Genomic DNA, 23,808 nt, shown 5'->3' with positions numbered 1-23,808 from the left:
GAAACTCACCTGGATGTGTTCCTGTGTAATCTGGTGTAGGTGATCCTGCTGTGGCAGGGGGGTTGGACTGGATGAGCTTTCGAGGTCTCTTCCATCCCCTGAAATTCTGTGGTTCTGTGATAAGAAAGACTGGTGATCAGATCAGAAAAAAGGCAAACTGTCCCTGAGACTCGTTATTAGACAACTACTGTAAAATTGCAGCCAAAATGCTGTATTTGCAGAAGAGAGTTTAAACAGCAGTTTCCAGTGAGGAGGCTGGACTCCTGGGGTGGCGTGAAGTGCTTCAGCTTTGCTAGACTGATCTTGAAGCCAAACCTGCTGTCTTAGCCTTGCTACACATCCCAGTGGTTTAGGGTTTGTGGGTTGTTTTCAAATGTGCACTCTGATATTCCTTGTACCTTATGAGAGAGGAAGGACCCAAACTAATCCTTCCTAATCCTGATAAATTTCACAGGTTCTTTTCTTTCCTTTAAAGCTACTATAATGCTGTAAGCTTTAAAAGTAATTTGCATTTTTCAGCCATTTTAGGGAATCTATGTTTAAAAAAAAAAAAAGGAAGAAAAAGGATTGTTTCTGACAACCATCTCATCCTAACATATTAAAAACATATTGTCTGAAAAGTGATGATTATAAATAGCTGGCATTGTAGCTCAATACATTAGTGTGCTAGTCTTTGATTCCTCTGTAATTATAGAATGAAAGCTTCAATCCCTGCTTTGGGTAAGCACTTAAAATTACAGCTGAGGCTGTAAATTGCTGGTCCTCAATGTCCTAGCCAGACAGATTGCTTTCAGTTCATAAAGAGAAATTCAGTGTTGTGTCAGAGGCAGGTTCCCCAGAGAGCTTATTGTCCTCTATTTAAAACTAGCAGTTGAACTAAAGGCAATACTAGAATATTTCACAATGTTCCAACATCAGGAGCAATCCTTATTTTCACAACTAAGCAGCACCAGTGCTGCCTCAAAATGTTCACATTGCTCATATTGATTTTCGTTTTACACATCCCCAGGAACAAAATGTACCTGCTAATAGGCTGGTTTTATTAGTTTCAGTGGATGCTGTATCATTAATGGCTTTAACTCTTCCATGAAGGCAACACACTGTGCCTGTTGAACCTGCTGATGGACACTGGATTCGGTTATTCTGTCTGTAGGAATCCTAGTAAATAAAGCAACCCAGGATACACTGCCATGAATTCTCATTCTAGCAAGTCTGGTCCTCAGACAAATTCTTTTCTAAGGATTGTTTCTGAAACAGGAAATGAAAATAGGTATTGGTCTTAAAGGTTAACTTCATCCTTTTAAAGCACTGCAAAATACTCTGAATGAGATCCTTCCAGCATTGTCTAGGGCAATATCTGGCAATAATGTACCTACAGATGGAGGAGAGTCATGTGTGCTCTGCGTCTGCTGGGGCAGAGCAGGTTTGTGTGCTGGCCCAGAAGTGTATTCTCTTCAGCCTACATTTAGATGTGTCATTAGCTCTCTAATCCAACACAGAATACATTCATTCAATGGGCAGCTTCCCACTCAGTGTCCTGGCTCCCAGTGTAAAAATGGTCCTGGTTTTCACAGCAGTGTGAATTTCAGATCAGCATCAAGCCTGATTTACAGCATCAAATTGGGATGCTCTGACAATAGCTCTTGGAGAGGTGATTGCAGCATCACCAGCACAAGCCTCTGCTCTTCTGCCTCGAGGGCACACAGACTTGAGCTGATCATGGAGGGCAAAATGTGCTCTGGATGTATTTCCTGGGAAAAAAAAGTATTTCCACCTTGTTCTAATTACGATTCAGCATCAGCAGAAAGGTCACAAATTAATTGGGCAATGAGATTAAATGACTTTCAGAAACAGCTACGTTAGTGCTGAAATATATTTGTGCGGTGCTCTGAGGAAGCATGAAAAAGAATTTTTAAAGGACTCAGGAAAACCCTAAGTGCCAGTGGAGCTTACCTGTGAGTGTCAGCAGCTGCTTGGGAACTTGAAAAGTCACTAGTGGTGTCCCCCAGGGATCAGTGCTGGGCCCCAGCCTGTTCAATATCTTTATTGATGATCTGGATGAGGACATTGAGTCCATCATCAGTAAATTTGCAGACGACACCAAGCTGGGGGCAGGAAAGGGTAGGAGAGCTCTGCAGAGGGACCTTGACAGGCTGGACAGATGGGCATAGTCCAAGGGCATGAGATTTGACACATCCAAGTGCCGGGTTCTGCACATTGGCCACAGCAACCCCATGCAGTGCTACAGGCTGGGGTCAGAGTGGCTGGAGAGCAGCCAGGCAGAAAGGGAAACTGGGGGTACTGGTTGACAGTAGGCTGAACATGAGCCAGCAGTGTGCCCAGGTGGCCAAGAAGGCTAATGGCATCCTGGCCTGCATCAAGAACAGTGTGGCCAGCAGGAGCAAAGAGGTCATTGTGCCCTGTGCTCAGCACTGGTTAGGCCACACCTTGAGTCCTGTGCCCAGTTCTGGGACCCTCAGTTTAGGAAGGATGGTGACTTGCTGGAACATGTCCAGAGGAGGGCAACAAAACTAGGGAAGGATTTGGAACACAGCCCTATGAGGAGAGGCTGAGGGAGCTGGGGTTGCTTAGCCTGGAGAAGAGAAGGCTCAGGGGAGACCTTATTGCTCTCTACAACTACCTGAAGGGAGATTGTAGCCAGGAGGGGGCTGGTCTCTTCTCCCAGGCAACCAGCACCAGAACAAGAGGACACAGTCTCAAGCTGCACCAGGAGAGGTTCAGACTGGATGTTATAGGAAGAAATTCTTCATAGAGAGAGTGATTGACCATTGGAATGTGCTGCCCAGGGAGGTGGTGGAGTCACCATCACTGGAGGTGTTTAGGAGGAGACTTGATGGGGTGCTTGGTGCCATGGTTTAGTTGATTAGATGGAGTTAGTTGATAGGTTGGACACAATGATCTTGAAGGTCTCTTCCAACTTGTTCTGTTCTATTCTATTCTATTCTATTCTACTCTACTCTACTCTATTCTATTCTACTCTACTCTTAGTAGGCAAACATCTACCTCATGGAAACTTCTGGGCAGATTAGGTTAAGTGAGAGCTCAGCTAAGGACACTCTTTACAATGCCAGGTACTTGTTCACTGTGCTGTATTAAAATGAAGCTTATGTGGCAGAAGTAGCTGTCACTGGCTCAGATCAGCTCATATATTGAATCTTTCAACAGGATTATTTTAAAAACCCAATACAGAACTGTAGGGATAATACAGAACAATCTTAAAAGACTGAGAACTCAGTTCTGAAACTGAAAAGACTTTAGATACAATATTAAATTACACAGGATGGTGCCTTTTAGCAGGAATGAGGAGATGGAAACTAGAAGATCAAGGTGGGCAGTCTGTCATGACACCATTTCAGCCATGAAGAATAACTTGGTAGTGTCTGCTGTATGCTCTTCACTCCAGCGCTGAGAACAACTGTGCCAAAAACATCCACAGAAATAAACACTGAAACTTGCCTCTTTAACCTTCATGTTCAGATGCTTGTGGACAAAGAGAGACAATGCTCAGCATATATATGTCCAGCAGATCAAGGGAGGTTCTCTTCCCCCTCTACTCTGCCCTGGTGAGACCTCACCTGGAATATTGCATCCAGTTCTGGGCTCCCCAGTTCAAGAGAGACTGGGATCTCTTGAGAGAGTCCAGCAGAGGGCTACAAGGATGATTAAGGGACTGGAGCACTGCCTGATGAGGAGAGGCTGAGAGCCCTGGGGCTGTTTATCAGGAGAAGAGAAGACTGAGAGGGGATGGGCTCTTTTATGCAGAAATGAAACAGTATTGCTCATCTAGATGACCTCTCACCTGAAAGGTCTTTCAGTAGCTTCCTGATAAGGTTAAAAGATCAGGGCATTATTCTAGGTGAAGGTAACTGCTTACAGTATGAAACATCTGTCTTTAACTATAGAAGTCACATGAGAAATAAAAACAAAAACCCTAATCCTTTGAAACTCAATATCCATTGTTTCTCAACATATTAAAAATAGGCTTGGGAGCTTATCTCTTTTGATGTTAGACTGGCTTGGTTTTTGCAGTGTGCTCCTAACCTCATTGTTCTCTTAATCTGGCCTGCTTGGGAGCCTTCACCTAATAGCAACAGGCAGAAAGCTGCTGCCTTCTTGTATAAAAACACTGCATCTGCAGTGGAAAGCTTTGCTACTTTTCTCTGGGTTGGGATGTATGTCAGCGTGGTGGAAGAGGACACAGGAAACCTGCAGGGAGTCCATAAGTTCTGAAACCACAAACAGACACGTTCCAGGCTGTAGAGATTTCCTAAGTTTTCAAGTGAGAGAAAAATTCATACTGCTCAGGTAAATGGACTAATCACACTTTGCAGGTCAGTGGTTTGGGGTTTGCTCTGGTTTTGTAAGCAAGAGCTTGCTGGAGGAAGGAAGGGGAACGGGAGAGCATTTATGTTATTGAAGGCAGAAATATCCACTCTGCTGTAGCGTGTGCAACGGAGTGAGTGAGCGAGTGAGTGAGATGAAAATAATGACATCTGCCCACCAGATGAATGATTTTTTGTGTGTTGAAAATGCCTGCTTTGGGTGATAAAAAGCTGAAGTTAATCACTCCGTATGGCTAAGCTTGAGTTTCTATTTACAACACCTACCCCGAACTAATAGAATCGCAGCACAGGATAATTTAGGTCGGAGGGAGTTCTGGAGGTTATCTTGCACAACCCCCTGCTCATGTTGCTCAGAGTCTTGTCCTGTCAAGTTTTGAAAACCCCCAAAGACAGTGTTTGCACAGCATCCCTGGGCTGCCTGATCCAGAGGCTGGCTGTGTTTTGGTATTGTCTTTGTAAATTGTCAGGATTTCCCTTGCTGTGATTTGTAACCTTTGCTGTCCATGCTTCTGCTCTTACAACCCTCTCTTTACTTAACCACATGCTCTGCATCCATGAAATAATGCAGAATTACAGCATTCTTTCCAGTCTCAGGATGCCATTATTATAAAGGAAAAAAATATAATGATTATAAATTAATATTTTTAGGGTGTGGCTAATCTCTTTATAAATTAGACAACTGGTTGAAGGAATCACACACCAGCAATTTCTCTATCTCATCTGGTGTTCCCATCCTGGGAAGGACACAGAGCTGGAGTGAGTCCAGAGGCCACAAAGATGATCCAAGGGCTGGAGCACCTCTGCTATGAGGACAGGCTGAGGGATCTGGGGGTGTTCAGCCTGGAGAAGAGAAGACTCCAGGGGGACCTTAGAGCTGCCTTCCAATACCTCAAGGGATTCTAGAGGAAGGCTGCAGAGAGACTTTTCATGATGGTGTCTAGAAACAGGACAAGGAGGAATAGTTTGAAGCTGAGGGAGAGCAGGGTTAGACTGGAGCTTAGGAATAAGCTCTTCAGTATAAGGACACAGTGCCAAGCTGCACCAGGGGAGGTTTATACTCGAGGTGAGGAGAAAGTTCTTCACTGAGCGAGTCGTTCGTCATTGGAATGTGCTGCCCAGGGAGGTGGTGGAGTCACCATCCCTGGAGGTGTTCAAGAGGAGATTGGATGTGGCACTTGGTGCCATGGTCTAGTCGTGAGGTCTGTCGAGACAGGTTGGACTTGATGATCCTTGGGGTCTCTTCCAACCTTAGTTATACTGTGATACTGTGATACTGAGACTCTGGAATAGACTGCCCAGGGAAGTTGTGGCTGCCTCCTCCTTGGAGGTGTTGAAGGCCAGGCTGGTTGAGGCCTTTAGCAGCTGAGTCTAGTTGAGAGGTGTCCCTGTCCATGGTAGGGGAGTTGGAGATGTTCTCTGAGGTCCCTTCCAACCTGAGCCATTCTAGGATTCTATGATTGTGTCTTTACATGGAGGAGAGCAGGAGTCTCCTCCATTAATTTCTGTAGAAAAGAAATGTGTGTGTTTGTGAGCAGGTACATAGGTGCACATACAGCAGCAGGCAGCTTTCTCAGCACACATGGGACTGGTAAGCATTGCCAGGTCTCATTGCTGAGTGTAGAGATAATTAGTTGTGCTAAGAGCTTCTGTAAGCTTCCCCTATATGCAGCAGCTATATGAGATAGGTATCAGTTTCATCCCAGCACTTACTGTCCTGTGAGCAGCTTGAGCTGATGAGATGCTGAAACAAGTGATCCAAAAATATACCTTAATCCTTCCCTGCTCCTTTTTTCTTTGTTAATGACCTTTAGCTAAGCAGCTATTAAGTTCATCTTTCAACTTTAAGTAAAAAAAAATAGTGGGGGGAAAATAGAATTACTTTTAATCTCAGTCTTCTAATTTCAGAGAAATGAGGTTAATATTTTGTTATCATTCTTCAGATCTGCACATTTCTTGCAGTTTACTTAATTAGATCTCTGTAATTAAGCTGCATATGGAATGATCATTAGACTATTTGAATGAGCATATAGAAAGAAAATGCCTTTTCCAGTTTGAACTTTGTCAGAAGCCACCAAAGTATTTCTTGTACTGTTTCAGTTCCAAGTACTTCAAAGAAATGCCTTGCAATAATGAGTTTACTATAGAGCAAATCTCATCTGATATTCCCTATGAAGATCACTCCTGCTTTTTCCTACTGATGTGTTCTTGCTGGTGACTTCCATGGCAGCAGAACTGACCCCTGTAAACAGAGAGAAGTCATGATGTCTGCAAGGACATTTTGAGCAAGAGTGTGTGAGAAAGAAGTCTGAATTGGAAAAAACAGAAGTCAAAATGGGTGTAGCTGACCAGATTTGATGAGGACAACAATAGTTATTCATCCCTTAATCATATGTTTACTAGTCTGAACTACATTGGTGAAGCATATGGAAAAGGCCTGAAAAGTGAAAAAGCAAAACAAAACAGCAATTAAATAGCGACTTCTCCTGAAGAAAATACCGAATTAGGGGAAAGGAGGCAGCTGAAGCCATGTGAAGTTCTGTGCTTCAGTCAAATTTTCACTTAATGCTGACTTTATATTGCAGCTAGGAGGTTTGTGTCTAGCAGCAGGTTGCTCTGAAGTGCTTGCCTTGCATGTGGGATTGATTTGCAGGAAACCTGGAGTGGAGGTGCACTCTGCTCTTGTTATGGAGTGCTGCAAAGATATTTATGAAGGATGTAACAGGGCATCTCAGAAGGCAGTGATGTCGCTATGTCTTTCATCCTAAGGCCAGCTGAGGTTCTGTAATAGTAGCACGTGAAAGAAGGGAAGCAGAAAATGAAAGCTGACCTTGAAAAGTTTTCATGAAGCTCAGTGCATTCCTGGCTGCCACATTAGAAACACACTGGGTTCAGCTTTGCCTGTATCAGTGTTTGTGTCAGTAGTTCCCTAGTCCCCCAAATATGCCACCTCATGGACCGCAGTGTTGAGCAAAGCAATCCATCCAAACAGTACAAGACTTGGTTCTTCCCTTTATCAACAGTTTTGAATTCTCAGTGTCTTCAGTCCACAACTGGCTTTGGAAGCAGCATCCCCCTGGCATGGCAATTGGCAATCACTGGCTCTGTACTTGCCAGTTTAGCCAGTGCTGACAGGCTGGGAAGGACCAGAGGCAAAGCAGCTCCTCTCCTCCACTCCTCTCAGCTCTGGCCAGCCTACATACAGCCACACTGCAGAGTCACAGCCTCCTGTCAGGCTGGATCTACACCTGTGATCTTTCTGGGGTTTTACAGCCTCAGCTTTCCTCAAGCAAAAGAATTCCAGCAGAAACCTGAGCCTGGCATCCCTTTGTGGGCAGAAGATTGTGGTTTTTTCAGAATACATCAGGACTATAAACATTCTGAAAGTAAAAATCTAGTTGATGAGACATCATTTCGAGGAAAATACCATGCCTGGAGCTCCAGCAAACACAGTGCCCTTTACTGTGTCCCTTTCTCCTAAAACCTTCAAGAGGTGGTGCCTTATCCTGGGGTGAACCTGGGATGATCTTGGGTTTCCTTGCATCAGGAAAAATTAACAGGATAAGATTCAGACTCTTGAAAACTTAGGGCAAACATTTCCCATTCACTATCCCTCAGGGATTTTTACCTTGACTTTATGTCACACTCGGGTGCCTGCTTGCTTTGCCATGATGCAATACCTGAATGATTCCAGTACCTGAAAAGATCCTGCAGGAAGGTTGCAGAGGGACTTTTCATGAGGGTGTCTAGAGGCAGGACAAGGGGGAATGGTTTGAAGCTGGGGGAGAGCAGGATTAGACTGGATCAGAGGAAGAGGTTCTTCAGTAGGAGAGTGGTGAGACTCTGGAATAGGCTGCCCAGGGAGGCTGTGGCTGCCTCCTGCCCAGCTAGGGGTGTTGAAGGCCAGGCTGGTTGAGGCCTTGAGCAGCTGAGGCTAGTTGAGAGGTGTCCCTGTCCATGGTGGGGAGGTTGGAGTAGATGATCTCTGAGGTCCCTTCCACCCTGAGCCATTCTATGATTCTGTGCTGCAAGGGCACCTCTAAAGTCCTCTCTGTCTAAGTTACAGGAGGTGTTCCTTCACTTTCAGGGGCCAGATTAAAGAGGAAGGAGGAAGTGCTGTTGTATCTAAACCTTCTCATGGATTGAAGCCCTGGAGCTACACTGCTACTGTAAAGAAATGATAACAGAGAGTATGTGTGTCTTTACCCACTTTAACAGAGCACACAGGACATGGGCAGAGAATAAATGGGCATGAAGGTATCTGTGGAGTATGAATTAGAAAAAGAGAAGGTCAAACCAGCATAGCCTTCCTCTTCTTTATAATGGACTTTCATTTCATAAAATACTGCATCAATAAATTAGATTGAAACTCTTTGGTCTTCTTGTAGTTATATATTACAGATTGTGCCACCTATTAATTATCCATGAGGATATCCAGTAATATAATAATCAGAACTGAATTATGCTCTTTAGAAGCTGAATCTCAGTCTTCCAAATGAACTCTTTTCCTGGAAATGGTTTCTTTTTTTCACTATTGCTGATATATGGATCCAGATGAGTGCTGTGGGAGAGAGAAGTGTTGGTTTGGTTTGGTTTGTTTTTTTAATATAATAATAATAATAATAATCCAGGTTGGAAGAGACCTTCAAGATCATCGAGTCCAACCTATCACCCAACACCACCTAATCAACTAAACCATGCAACCAAGCACCCCATCCAGTCTCCTCCTAAACACTTCCAATGATGGTGACTCCACCACCTCCCCAGGCAGCACATTCCAATGGGCAATCACTCTCTCTGTGTAGAATTTCTTCCTAACATCCAGCCTGAACCTCCCCTGGCACAGCTTGAGACTGTGTCCTCTTGTTCTGGTGCTGCTTGCCTGGGAGAAGAGAGCAGCCCCTGCCTGTCTACAACCTCCCTTCAGGTAGTTGTAGATGGCAACAAGGTCTCCCCTGAGCCTTCTCTTCTCCAGGCTAAGCAACCCCAGCTCCCTCAGCCTCTCCTCACAGGGCTGTGCTCCAAACCCCTCACCAACTTTGTTGCCCATCTCTGGACACGTTCCAGCAAGTCAACATCTTTCCTAAACTTGAGGGGCCCAGAACTGGACACAGTACTCAAGGTGTGGCCTAACCAGTGCAGTGTACAGGGGCACAATGACTTCTTTGCTCCTGCTGGCCACACTGTTCCTGATGCAGGCCAGGATGCCATTGGCCTTCTTGGCCACCTGGGCACACTGCAGGCTCATGTTCAGCCTACTGTCAACCAGTACCCCCAAGTCCCTCTCTGCCTGGCCTCTCTCCAGCCACTCTGACCCCAGCCTGTAGCACTGCATGGGGTTGCTGTGGCCAATGTGTAGACCCCAGCATATTTTAAAGGCAAAGAAAACTGACTCCATTAAGGAAGTCTGTCCATTTATTCCAGTTTGAGCACCTCATACAAGATGTATTTCACATAAACCCAGATTTTACATTTTGGATCATACTCCATGATTGAGTTTCAACAGTTGGATGACATTTACTTATGCCTAGAGATTTGCATTCATTCCTGCAATACCTCTTTTCTTTTTTTTTTTTTTAACTGGTAATAAATTGAGGAAAGGACAAGTAGCCTCATTAAAAATACAACCCCAGGAAGGTAAAATGAAGGCATTGTGAAAATTCCCTTCAGAGATCTTCAGATTGGCACGTTCTAGTGAGATGAAATGTTAATGCCAGGAATACAACCGCTTTCCCCAGCTGTTACCAGGAGCTTAACTTTCCATCAAGAGCCTAAGTTCAGCTGACTCTCTGTGACCCAGAATCCACCATGTCCTTTATTTACTAATAAAGATGGGAAGGGATTGGTGTTGTTGTATTGTTTCAGAATGACAATGGCTGTTTCATTTGCAAACCTGGAAAAGTAATCAACTATTGTAGCCACTGGCAATGCCAGTCGCAGTAAATTAGCATTTTATTTCCTCATCCGTTACCCATTCCTTAAAACATTCCACATTAACATTTTAAATTCATCACATTGCTGGTTTGTTGGGTTTTGGTGGGTTTGTTTTTTTTTTTTTAAGTAATACTTAATGAATAAATTCCTGCCAGGTGGTGTCTGATATGCAGCTGGCAAAAAAAACATACCGAAGCAGCTGCACTTTAACAAGTAGCCTTCTTTTCACCTGCTAACAAGCATCTGTCAGCTGGCTGTATGGATAAGCAGGACGTGGGGTTTGGTTGTAAATAAACTGTACCTGTGAAAATCATGTGGTGCAGCTCTTCCCTCTGCAGGAATTAAATGAAGGGGCAGGACCCCTTTAGGAAACTCTTTCAAAAGTGCTTCAGTTTTGATGTAAAGTCCTGCTAGCCTAGTTCTCCTGCAGCCCCTCTAATAAATGGGGACCTTTGGTGTCAAAGCCTTTAAAGGACAGGGAGCACTGGAGAACTTAGAAACTGAGAAAAGAGGAAAACAGAGATACCACTGCTTCTTGAGGGAGGTGAGGCAGGAGCTGTAGATGTAAAAAGGGGAATGCTTTTATTCAGTGCCAAAGTAAAGACCTGACGTTGGAGAAATTGGATTGGATCCTTTATGAAGACCATCTCAAAGCTTATTCCAACCTGCATGTTTTAGGAGCTGTTTCCTGGATTTTGAATGGATTTGAAATTTTGCAGGAATTATTTGAGAGTCCATTTTTAAATACTAGTTCCTATCTCAGGGTCACTGTGAATCAAACTCATCATTTGCTGTCAGTGCCAGTACAGCCACCGAGCTTCTCCTCTCCTTATCCCAGCAGCCTCTGTTTAAAGGCACCCCATAGGGTTCTTCGCTTTGTGAAGCTGGCTCCTAGGTTAATTGGGGCAACCAAGTGTACTCCTAGAAACTGGTCTGGATGATGCTCTGGGTTGCCAGACTTCTGCATATTTTGAAGGGACAGAAGACATTTACTGGAGCAAGCATTGTGCTCACTGTCTCCAAACAATCTCAGGATCACAGAATGTTAGGGATTGGAAGGGACCTCCAGCGATCATCAAGTCTGACCCACCTGCCAGAGCAGGACCATAGAATCTAGCACAGGTCACACAGGAACACATCCAGATGGGTCTTGAAAGTCTCCAAAGAAGGAGACTCCACAACCTCTCTGGAGAGCATCTTCCAGTGCTCTGTGACCCTCACAGTGAAGTTCTTCCTCCTGTTAAGGTGGAACCTCCTGTGCTGTAGTTTATATCCATTGCCCTTTGTCCTATCACAGGGTGCACCTGAGAAGGCATTATTTGTAGTTATGAAAACCTAATTTCTGGAGAGAACACAGAATCTTAGATAATGTTCACCCCAGGAGGAAAGTTTCAAGTCCTTCCTGCTTTTTTTACTCACCTGAAATATGGGGAATACGATCTGCAAATATGTACCTCATGGGATTATGTGAGAGAAAAGCTGGGGGCAGCTGGTTGTGACTGCCTGCCACCTCATGTGAATCCCCCTTCTCCAGCCTTCACCCCAACATACCAACATGCAGCTAGTCACCATCAGCATCAACCAGCTTAGAGAAAGCCTCCTCAAGCACTGAGGGGAGCAGGTCTGACTCAGCTCAAAGCCCCACTGCTGCCCTAGAGACAAACCTTACAGACTGCAGAGATCCCAGCAGGCTGAAGGCTTCCACACCTCCCACAGCATGCCCTTGGGGCACAGAAGATAGCACAGAGCTCCTGAACTAACAAAGCATTGAAAAGCTTTGAACATGTATAAAACAAGAGCAAAACAGGAGAGAAAACGTAATGTGACCACAAAGCAGATTCCCAAGTAATTTCCAAGTGTGATAAAAAAGGATTGGAAAAGTCTGCTTGTTCTCTTCATGTGGCAGGCTCCTCTGCTCCCATCCTTGGCACCCTCCATCTCCTTCAGCCCATCTCATTTTGGCACCATCACTCCAGGCTCCCTATAAAAAAAAGTCATGTTTGAAAAACAGGACAAAAAGGGTTCCAGCACCCAGGGGTGCTTGGTTGGGAAGCTTTCTGCCTAAGAGTGGGACGCTTCCATTGCAACTTAAGAAAATATGAACCCACCACAAATCTCAGAGGAAGCTCTGTGAGTTACTTCTGTGTAGTGTCAATAACCCCATGCAGAGCTACAGGCTGGGGTCAGAGTGGCTGGAGAGCAGCCAGGCAGAAAGGGAGTTGGGGGTGTTGGTTGACGGTAGGCTGAACATGAGCCAGCAGTGTGCCCAGGTGGCCAAGAAGGCAAATGGCATCCTGGCCTGTATCAGGAACAGTGTGGCCAGCAGGGCACTGGTTAGGCCACACCTTGAGTACTGTGTCCAGTTCTGGGCCCCTCAGTTTAGGAAAGATGTTGAGTTGCTGGAACATGTCCAGAGAAGGGCAACAAAGTTGGGGAGGGGTCTGGAGCACAGCCCTGTGAGGAGAGGCTGAGGGAGCTGGGGTTGCTTAGCCTGGAGAAGAGGAGGCTCAGAGGAGACCTTATTGCCGTCCACAACTACCTGAAGGGAGGTTGTAGCCAGGTGGGGGTTGGTCTCTTCTCCCAGGCAACCAGCACCAGAACAATAGGACACAGTCTCAAGCTGCACCAGGGAAGGTTTAGGCTGGGTGTTAGGAAGAAGTTCTTCACAGAAAGAGAGATTGGCCATTGGGATGTGCTGCCCAGGGAGGTGGTGGAGTCACCATCACTGGAGGTGTTGAGGAAGAGACTGGATGGGGTGCTTGGTTCCATGGTTTAGTTGATTGGATAGTGTTGGATGATAGGTTGGACTTGATAATCTCAAAGGTCTCCTCCAACCTGCTTAATTCTATTCTATTCTATTCTATTCTATTCTATTCTACTCATTGCAAAAGCTCAGAGCTGGCTGAGGGACATATAGTTATCTTTAGTTGCTGTTTTATTTAAAGAGCTTTTCTTTTGGCAGGGAGAGTTTAGCCCCACAAAGATAAAAAGCTGTCACTGTTACAGACCAAAGACAGATTTGAGGACAGAAATCCAGGGTAAGCTTTCTTGCCTTTTTGCATAATAAAATACTCTGTGGCCTCTTCCTTTGTGGCAAGCTGCTAGTCAACAAAGCAGATAATAATAATAATGAAAATATTTGCCCTGATGAACAGAAACAAACAGCTAAATTTGTCCATGTATTTTCACTAATCAGGCAACTTTCTTTCTTGTGATAAATGATATTCAAGCAAAAGTAAATATCAGGTCTCAAAGGTTACTTTAAATAAATAGGTAATTTAAATGCAACAGTCACTTCCTCACTCTTGGTGGTTAGTTTTAAGCAGACCTCTTATCAGGAGTGCGAACTCTCCCTCCTCTTGCACACCATCCAAAGACACCCAGCAAGGTCAGTAACTCTTAACAATGTGATTCAAAGTCTGTCTAGCCTTTTCTAAATATGAACTGAACTAAGCATTCCCTAATAAATCACTTCTTTTAGGGGTGAAATTGGCTTGAGTTTGAGAAGCAGGAGAGTGGAGATTTTTGCTTGCAGAATAAACATGGTTTTTTTCATTGGCATCCATGAATGCCTGTTTGAATATTCAAAATTCAAGCAAAGAATGGTGGAGAATGAGAAGTTTGAGTAGACTGATGACCCTTACACAAGCTCCATCAACCTAGAAACAGGCACTGTCATTTTCAAGCTGTTTTCTCCCAATGAGTTTTCTACCCTCAACAAGTCATATGCTTTCTCTTGGCTTACCTGGGCTGTAAGTACTGTGAGTTTCACCCTGATCACCTCTCCAGGGCATGACAAAATTGAGTTAACCTCTATTCAAAAATATTAGATATAGATCAATAGATTCACACACACACACAGAGCATCATATATGCAAATCCTTACATGGGAACCCAGGCAGTTTTGCCATGGCTTCAGCAGGGTAAGGTTTTCACCCATCATGTTCTGAATCTTCTTAAAACTATTGTGGAAATGAAGAAGCAAAAGTGTTTGTAGATGTGAGGCTTGCTGTCTTGTCAAGGCAGCAGGCTGAGCTAAGTCTCTGTTCTCCAGTCAGAGGAAGCCTGTTTGCTTTCTCTGAGCCCTCTTTGAGCTTTGTTTTTCATTAGAAACAGATCAGTGTTCAGTGGCAGAGTGTATTTCCTGTACAGAGTTTCATTGGTAACCACTTATCAGCTCAAGAAGCTCAGCAAGCTATAGGCATAGTTTACCTCCTGCTTATTAGTAAAACATAAGCATGGTGCTGATACTCAGATTAGAATTCCACAGTGTTTTTTAGCTCTCCCAGGTGTATTTCTCTCAGTTGTCAGAGCTGCACAGGAGGAAGGAGAGGTTCGGAGAGGTTTGGAGAGGAGAGGTTCGGAGAGGTTCGGTTCGGAGAGGAGAGGGGAGGAGAGGGGAGGAGAGGAGAGGCTTCCTTCAGCAGCAGCTGGAAGCAGTGCAGGGCAAGCATAGTCTCTTACTTCAGCAGCTTGCAGTGTCTGCTGGGACAGATTCAATATCACATGAGTTAAAGGTGGCATGATCAGCCTTGGTCTTGCACTGCCAGGGTTTGCCCACCTGTATCTCTGTGTCAGGAAGAACAAGGTGATGAATCACCCTCTCGAGTTTAGCAGCAGCCCTCAGAGACCAGATGGCATTTGCAGCACAAGTTCCTTTGACCCAGCAACATCAGCATGCAGGAGTGCATCATACAGGTCGTGCTTGGCCTTTTCTCACAGTTTTGCCTTCAGAGGTGCCATTAAATTTTCATCAGCCCACTCTGAAGAGATGCCATTTGTGACTTAGCAAATGTGAATTAACATATCCATGAGAGGTCAGATTCTTGGGGAATCACAAGCAGAGGGAAATTGGGAGCTTGTTTGCAAATGCAAATTCACTTTGGTTTTTGTTTTACCAGATACTCCAGGATTCAGAGGCTTCCCTGGGTTGATTTGTGTAGAGCTGGGATTATCGATGGCTGAGGGCTTGCACCACTTGCCTGTTCAGTTGTATTTCAGTTGTAGGGAGCTCTGCCATTCCCCACGTAGCCCTGGATGATAACAGCTGCTTTATCTGAGGTTGTGCCCTCTCCACTTTGTCATTCCTCTTCTCAAGCTCTGGTTCAGTAGAAGCTGAATCTAAACTCTGCAGTTTGAACATTACTTATGTTGCCAACAGAAGCTTCATTATTATTTATGAACTCAAAACTGTAACTTCACCTCAGATAATAATTCAACATCTGAGACAGGTTTCCTAATGCTGGTTTTGTATAATTTATTGCAGCCTTGATATTATTTTACCATTAAAATATAATATTAGTCTCTACTTTGATTATAATGATTTATATTTCTGTTTTTAAAGCTGCCTGTCTAAGTAAGACTTGGAAGGGCATGAGCAGAGGAGCAAATTGGTTTATAGCTCCTTATGATTTCAGTAGTTTATCCCAAGGAAATGCAGCAGAGTTCCTTTAAGGAGAGTGTCCTGTTTATGATTTGCAGGAATGCTGTTGATGTAATCAATTTTTATTCCCCCAGTGTTCTAGAAGATGATACAGGAATTAGTACATGTCATTTCAACTCTTTTGAAGGGATTCATGACCCCTTCAAGCTCTTGTCTGCTGTAGATTACTGTTCAGCCCACTGGGGAAACAGTCAGCTACTCAGCTTCATGCCACTGTAGTTTTCTCCCTGTAGGTGGCTGCTTTCTCACTCTCTGTAACTGCTCTTGCACTTCATCCTCAGGCCTGGCTCAGAATTTGGACAAGGCTAGGAAGGATACATCCCACATACCCTTCATGGTCTTACTGTGGCCTTATCAAGGGGCACTGCTTTAGCTAATGGCCTCTATGTGTTTACATTATCAAACTGCTCACAGAGTTCCTGCTTCCTACTTTGGCAACTTCCTGCACATCAAAAGCTGAGCAGTGATCCAGCCCAGGGTGATTGTTATACTCTATCTTTTAGCCCAAGTCTTCAGGCAACTACCAACCCTCATCTGTGTCATCCAGGCAGGTTTTGAAAGTCTCCAGAGGAGGAGACTCCACAGCCTCTCTGGGCTCTGCCACCCTCACCATGAAGAAGTGTCTCCTCATGCTGAGATGGAACCTCCTGTGTTCCAGCTTGTTCCCATTGCCTCACTGGGCACTACCCAGAAGAGCCTGGCACCTTCATCCTGACACCCACCCCTCAGATACTGGTAGATGTTGATCAGATCCCCTCTCAGCCTTCTCCTCTCCAGGCTCACCAGCCCCAGGTCTCTCAGCCTTTATCAAAAGCTCTGTAGAGAAGGAGCTCTTGTAACCAGTCTGTAACATTTGACTGGCAGCCTGTGCTCTGTGTCAGAGTAGTAAGAACCCTTTTTGTTTCAGAGCATCATATTTTATTAACAGTATGTATGAAATATTTCCAATGTTTATCCTGACATGCAGTGATTCAATAGATGCTGTGCTAGGATGCATTTTGTTACAGAAATAGTCAGGGACACATTTTGTTTGGAATCTGGATCTCATTTATCTTTTGTAAGTGATTTTTTTCCCTTTTCCTTTTCTTTTTGTCCTACTTAGGCAATAAAAGGAGCAAATTGCATCTTAGCACACTGGTATAATAGCATTTCATCTTAGAAATGGCCTAACCATATTCCAACAACACATTTTTGCAGGGAGACTTTATGGTTTTAAATTCAGGTCTCCAGGTGAATGTAGTGAAAAGGCAGATTTAGTGAGATTGTCATTTAAAACAGATTGTTAAAGTGACAGTTAAGAGCAGCTATGAATCTAAGGTGTGGTTTAAGTTTTGTTTCTTTCTCACCATTCAGCTGCTTTGAGGCCAAAGTAGGCATTGCTGTCAGCAATGAATGAATCCTTCTTTAATATTGATTCTGCAGTAACAATTAGTGGTTCCCAGACCTTTCTGTTTGGCAGACATAGCTACAGCCCAGGTGAGGCCTGGCAGTTAGGTAGTACTGAAAAGTCATGGTGGTTATGGAAGGTATGGCTCTCCTCTAAGGTCACTGTGGGAAGCAGACCACGCTGTGCTCATGTGCAGCAGCAAGGAAGGCTTCCTGATTTCACTGAGCTGCTGACGTTATTAATGACCTGTATCCCATTTTACCTTTTCTTATTATATATGAGCATGACTTTAATGAATTTCAAACTGCCCTGTTGGAGAAAGACCTCAGGTCATTTGTTTAACTGCATGAAGTCTCCTCCCAGGGAAGAAATGGGATCCAGCAATGAATTATGTGCTCAGTCAGTGTGAGAAATCACATCAGGTCATCAGCCATCCCTCCTCATCTCTGTTGCACAAAATGTTTCCTTCAGAACCAAAGACCAAAGGAAGAAGTGGTGTCCAAGAAGGACAAGTGGATTTTCCTGCTAATTCTGTCTCTGTCTCCTGGTCTCCAGCAGTAACAGGAGTGATAACATCAGTGCCCCGCACAAATTAGCAATCAGATGGGTAGCAGGCCAACCCATACCCTGATCTGGGGTAGTACAGGCTGCTGAGGAGCAGCTTCAGTTATTTATTTAGATGCTTGTTGGGCCTGATAATCCATATCTCACTCAGACTGGATCCTGTGCTTCACAGTCCTTCCATGCAGACGTCGAAGAGTCTGTGTAAGCTTTGCTTCAGCACAGCTGGATCTTCTCAGTGAGCATCTCTAGTTGTAGGCAGCAGTTTATTTGTGTGAACAGAAAGCACTAAATCCTGCAAGTGTATTTATCCAAATATGTAATTACCTTATTTTCCATTTTTTCCCTCCCAAATTTCATGGCTGCAGATAGGGTGAGATTAATATAAAGTGCTATGAAATATGGAGCTGGGTGTAGAGTGTCTTCTTAAGGCATCTTCTCCTTGAAGAAGTATGTAGTCACTAATAAATCAATGTGCTGCAGGGTTACTTGAAGCAGCTGCACCTCCATCCTAGAATACAGAATCTTTTCATTTAAATGAAATAGCTGATTTAAAGGAATAATGTAAAACTTGAAGTGACAGTTAAGTCATCCCATCCCCAAGGGAAATTTAGATGTACCTGGATGCATTAAGAGTTCTAGCACTGTGGTTTTCCCCCCTCAAAGCCATTGCCATTTAAGGTACACTCTTGGCAGTCCTAAATGAAGTGTTACTTCCCACCAGCATGTTTGTTTTGAGAAATGCTAAAAGCCTGTCCTCACTCTTGGCAGCAACAAATTTGCAGTCAGCTCCAGTCTGGCCAATGTCCCCTTGTGGCTGCTCCCACAAAAACCTGAAGTCTTACCACTCTAACCATTTCCATAAGGACATAGCAAAAGTGCAGGGGCAGGGAGGTGGCAGCCTGTTACAGTTTAAAGGGGGAACTTTAGCCTAGATCCTGATTGTAATGACTGAAAGTAAAATGAATTACCACTGGATGTAAAAGAAAGGTCTATATAATTCACTGGATTGCTAATGGGAATATAGAGAAGAGGCATAAACAATTTTCTCTCTTTCTCCTCTCCTGTTGCTTCTGCTTGCAACTCTCACTCTCTTCTCATGGCCTTGCCATGGTATCTCTGTGTGAGGTAACAGGAAGGAAGAAGGAAGTGGTGGAGGAAATGAACAGGTCCCCTGGATCTGTCTAGGGGGGTCTGTGGACTTTCTGTGTTGTTTATAAATTGTGAATATATTTTTTTATATATATCTATATTGTCCATATATTGTATATTTTGTACATATTCATTGCATTTCATATTTCTAGATTGGAGTTTGCTTGTGAATAGAGCTTCATTTGCTTCCATCCCAAACTGAGCTGCTCTGGCCATTTTATTTTGGGGGGCAGTTTTCTCCAGATTAGTTGAGGGGGGGTAATGTCAACCCACCACACAGTCCTAGAGAAGTACATGGAAGTCAGAGGAGCAGAGTGCCTATTTATGCCATTCCACATAAGGAATTACAAGACCAGTCCTGAGGTTTAAAGATAGCCCTCAGCAGATGTGGTATCCCTACAGTCCTTCCTCTGAGGACTGTTCTCCATGTTACACTGGTTGATAGAAGTGGTCAGATGTTACCTACTGTTGCTCATTTTTCCCCTGTCTTTACCAAATGGCAAATGGGCTTTCAAATCTTAGCCCTAGGTAGCTCACAGGTCATCTCGGAAGCAGGAATACAACATCTGAAACCACAGGAAGGCATAAAGCATCTTTCCATTTTTCAGAGAATAGTTTCCTGTCTCTGGTTTCTCCCCAGGTTTGGGAGTGGTGGTTGGAGCAGGTGATAAAGTGGTGGTAGATACTATATTAGGCAGAACAATAGGTGTAAAAGCATGTGTATCAGCACCACACCTAGACTCTTTTTGACTGACTATGCTAAAAACCAGTGCTGCCTGCTGTGCAAACTGCTGGTGGCTTCTTCCCATGTCCTGGGACTGCAAACCTTCAGGAAATGTACAGGCATTGCCTAACCCTAAGTGACTTCAGAAGATCAGCTCATGTTTGCCTAACAGTATGCTTTCCACACAAGATGCTGAGAGTTTGTAAAGATTTATATCTGCTATAAACTGATGTCATATTCAAAGAGATTCTGGTTGGTGCAGTGAAGCTAAAATATCTTCCTGCCTTTTAGTGGTTAATAAATTGTTTCAGACAATTTCAGCTACCATGGTGTGCAGGACACACGCACCCAAACAGCAAAGCAGCCTTGGCAGCTAACCACCGCTGAGAGGCTTGCTGCATGGCCACGCTGGTACAGACAGGCAGAACCAACCTCTCCATCCCTCCTCCTTGATATGTATGGCTGCCTCTTGCAACATGCATCCAAATGCCACTTTGAGGTACACCCAGGAGTGGCATTCAGGATACAATCCCTTCCGAGGTCAGACTCCAGAGGCTCGGATCGATTCTTCTTGTTGTACACTCTCTGCTAATCATCCAGGCTGGCCTAAACACAACTTGCCCTGAAAAAAAAAAAATTAAAAATGAAGGTGGTAGAGAAGCAGAAAACTGGAGAAATGTGGGAGCTTTTTAAAGAAAATGAAAATCCCCATAAAATTGTCCCATCGTGCACCAGTTTCAGCCTATGGTATCATAGAATCATAGAATTGTCAGGGTTGGAAGGGACCTCAAGGATCAGCCAGTTCCAATCCCCCTGCCATGGGCAGGGACACCTCACACTAGATCAGGTTGCACACAGCCACATCCAGCCTGGCCTTAAAAACCTCCAGGGAGGAGGCTTCCACCACCTCCCTGGGCAACCTTTTCCAGTCTCTCACCACCCTCATGAGGAAGAACTTCTTCCTAACATCCAATCTGAATCTACCCATTTCTAGTTTTCTTTTCCATAGAAAGAAAATGAAAATCCCCAGTAAATTCTCCCATTGTGCACCAGTTTCAGCCTGTGGTACTTTTGTCTTTCTACATTCACTGCAAACTGACAGCAAGCAGGGAAGGGGATGTCAGGATCAGATCCATAGGTAGCTCTGGCCCTTTCTCACAGCCAGCGGAGATTAGAAAAAACCCTAACACACAGAGTCCCACCAGAATTCATCCCTGCAGGAGCAAGGGGTTTTCAGAAATCTCTGTCACATCAATTTTGCACTAAGGCAAACAGAAGCAGACAAGTAAGGAATTTTCAAATGAAGCTTTATTTGTTTGACCCTGCTGGAGTCGGTGTATGGCACTGGGGAAAAAAAATGTGCCCAGACTTGGGATGTCCTATGAAGTTTAAATCAAATGGTGCTATAGTTGAGTTGCCTCTCAGGTGCCTGGCTTGTGCTGTCGAACTTTGGCTTTATCAATCAAGTTCTTTCTAAACTGACCCTAATTTCCTGTGCCACTGAATGTAAAATACACAGAAAGTCTGCTGGTGAAAGCTCTTCTCATCAGATTTCCTCCAAGGCTTTGCAGTTCTACGAGGACTGGAATGTGTAATAGGAAGACCTGCGGGGTAAAGAGAGAGGGAGGAAAGTGAAGTCCCAGCTGCTCCACTGGGATTCTCAGATGAGATAAGAATTTCCTTCTGGTGTATGTATAACTACCTGCTGAAAGCCTGGGAATGTATTCTCTTCCTATGTGTAAACTAGTGGGTAGGAATCAGAGAGCCAAGCCAAAACACTTTGGCACAGGCATTGCTGGCCTCCGCTAGCTGCCTGCTAACACCTCTGACACACCCACAGGTGTTTCCTGAGCACCTTCAGCTGCCACTCCTCAGAGCAGCTTTAGTTGTGGAGTCTTCATCCATGGAGATATTCCAAATCTGGCAGGATGTGGTCCTGGGCAGGTCTCCAGAGGTGCCTGGAAAACTCAGTGACTAATGAATTCTGTGACCTCAAAGCTTAGTTTCAAGCCAAGACCAAGAAGTGAGAGACACGGTGTTACTCTTACAGTGAAAGAGGAGGTAATAAAAGTAGTTGTTTTACTTTGAGTGTTGCAAGGATATGGTTTTGATAGAAATGTAGGCTTCAGGATAGTAGTGCTGGCTCTTCAGAACAGCTATGTGTTCACTGCAACCAATTTGTAGAAGATAATCTTATTTAGTGCACTCCACACCTCTATGTTTAGCAGCCACCTGAAAAGCCTCAATTGTGTAAGAGCACTTCATTATCATATTAGACTTCCTGTAAAACCAGCTGCATTGTGGGCTCTTTAATCCTCAAATTACTCAGTTCAAAATGTGCTCTGCAGTCACGGAAGGCTGTCTTAATTTTAAAGGGAATCCTTTCAGCTTATCTGTTCTGATTTACTGGGCTGCTTGATTTACCTTTTTTTTTGTCCCCCAAATCAAACTAAAAGTCTGTCATACACAACTTTAGCAAGGGTCACCCCACAGCAGACATGAAATGGATTTGAGTAAACAAGGCACGCTGGCAGCATTTCGATGCCCTGTAATCTATGTATTGGCAGGAGCGAGGAACATGCTCTTCTGCCACATCTGACTGCCAGTTCTGGGCCTGATTCTTGCAGTGTTCACTCCCAGAGGGGGCTCTTCTTGCAAATAATCCTGGTCAGGATGATCATAGAATCCTAGAATGGCTCCAGTTGGAAGCGACCTCCCTGCCGTGGGCAAGGGCACTGTTCAAGGCCTCATCCAACCTGGCCTTCAACACCACCAGGCAGCCACAACCTCCCTGGGTGGCCTATTCCAGCATCTCACCACCCTCCTACTGAAGAACTTCTTCCTAAGCTCCAGTCTAACCCTGCTCTGCCTCAGCTTCAAACCATTCCTCCTTGTCCTGTCTCTGGGCACCCTCATGAAAAGTCCCTCTGCAGCCTTCCTGTTGGCTAGGTAAAGAAAGCCTGAGGGATAGTGAAAGGGAAATGTTTGCCCTAGGTTTTCATGGGGCAGTGAATCTCTCCTGTTAATTTTTCCTGACACAAGGAAAACCATGAGTACTTAGTTAACTACAGACAGTTCAGTCCAGTATTTTTGGAAGTTACATGCCATCTAAGTGAGCTTGGGAATGCTTCCTCTGTGTTTCAGAAGCTTTCTCATATTTCTGAAAGCTCTTGATGTTTATATTACCCAACCTTAATGGAACGTGGAATTTACACCTTCAAAGAGACCTGGACTCTTCTGCCAGGATAGCATGTGACTGAAGAGAAATGGCTTAAATTAGTCACACAATCCGAATTTAATGCAATAAAGCATTTATGATAAGAAAATAAAAAAATCAGGCTAGAAAAAAAAAATGCATCCAAGACTTTGATTCATTGGCAAGATGATGAGGTAAAATAAACAGAACAAATCATAAATCACAAGGCTTTTCAAGAGGATGATCAGTTTGGAGAGTTATGGGAGCAAACATTCTCAGCCTGCATTGATCCACCCATACAAACACCAAGGCTCTTACGATCTTTACTTTTCCCTGACAAAATCAATCTCTTCATGGTCAGATTACAACCATAGAATTGTCAGGGTTGGAAGGGACCTCAAGGATCATCTAGTTCCAACCACTCCGCCATGGGCAGAGACACTTCACACTAGATCAGGTTGCTCAGAGCCACATTCAGCCTCCAGGTATGGGGCTTCTCCCTGGGCAACCTGTTCCAGTGTCTCATCACCCTCATAGTGAAGAACTTCTTCCTAACATCCAATCTGAATCTACCCATTTATATATTTTTTTTTCCATTCCCCCTAATCCTATCATTACCTGACAACCTAAAAAGTCCTTCACTGGTGGTTCATGTTGAGCTTCTCATCCACCAGCACCCCCAAGTCCTTTTCTTCAGGGCTGCTGTCAAGCCAGTCCCTGCCCAGACTACATTGTTGCTTGGAATGGCCCTGACCCAGATGCAGGACCTTGCATTTGGTCTTGTTGAACCTCATGAGGTTGTCATGGGCCCATGTCTCCAGCTTGTCAAGGTCCCTCTGGATGGATCCCTTCCCTCCAACCTGTCTGCTGCACCACACAGCTTGGTGTTGTCAGCAAAGCTGCTGAGGGTGCACTCAGTGCCACTGTCCATGGTACCAACAAAGATGTTAAACAAGACTGGTCCCAGGATTAATCCCTGAGGGACTCCACTTGTCACTGGCCTCCACTTGGACATGGACCCATTGACAGCCACTGTTTGGGTTAGATTCC

The 23,808-nt window shown here is 44.5% G+C and overlaps 1 protein-coding gene across 2 annotated transcripts in view; it reads left to right on the top strand.

Moving 5' to 3' along the window:
• ADARB2 (adenosine deaminase RNA specific B2 (inactive)) overlaps nt 1-23,808 on the top strand; it is a 303,071-nt gene that overhangs the window by 154,006 nt on the left and 125,257 nt on the right. Inside the window, exon 1 of one of the 2 annotated variants that reach the window (XM_054171385.1) lies at nt 4,205-4,326. The exons of the other annotated variant lie outside the window; for it this stretch is intronic. The gene's annotated coding sequence lies outside the window, so the exon portion shown is untranslated. Of the gene's footprint in view, nt 1-4,204; nt 4,327-23,808 lie in introns of those variants that run through there. 2 annotated transcript variants of the gene reach the window in all.

Source organism: Dryobates pubescens, chromosome 21 (assembly GCF_014839835.1).
Source record: "Dryobates pubescens isolate bDryPub1 chromosome 21, bDryPub1.pri, whole genome shotgun sequence".
NCBI lineage: Eukaryota > Metazoa > Chordata > Aves > Piciformes > Picidae > Dryobates > Dryobates pubescens.
Note: the sequence above shows the minus strand (reverse complement) of the source record. Positions and strands in the feature narration are given on the sequence as shown.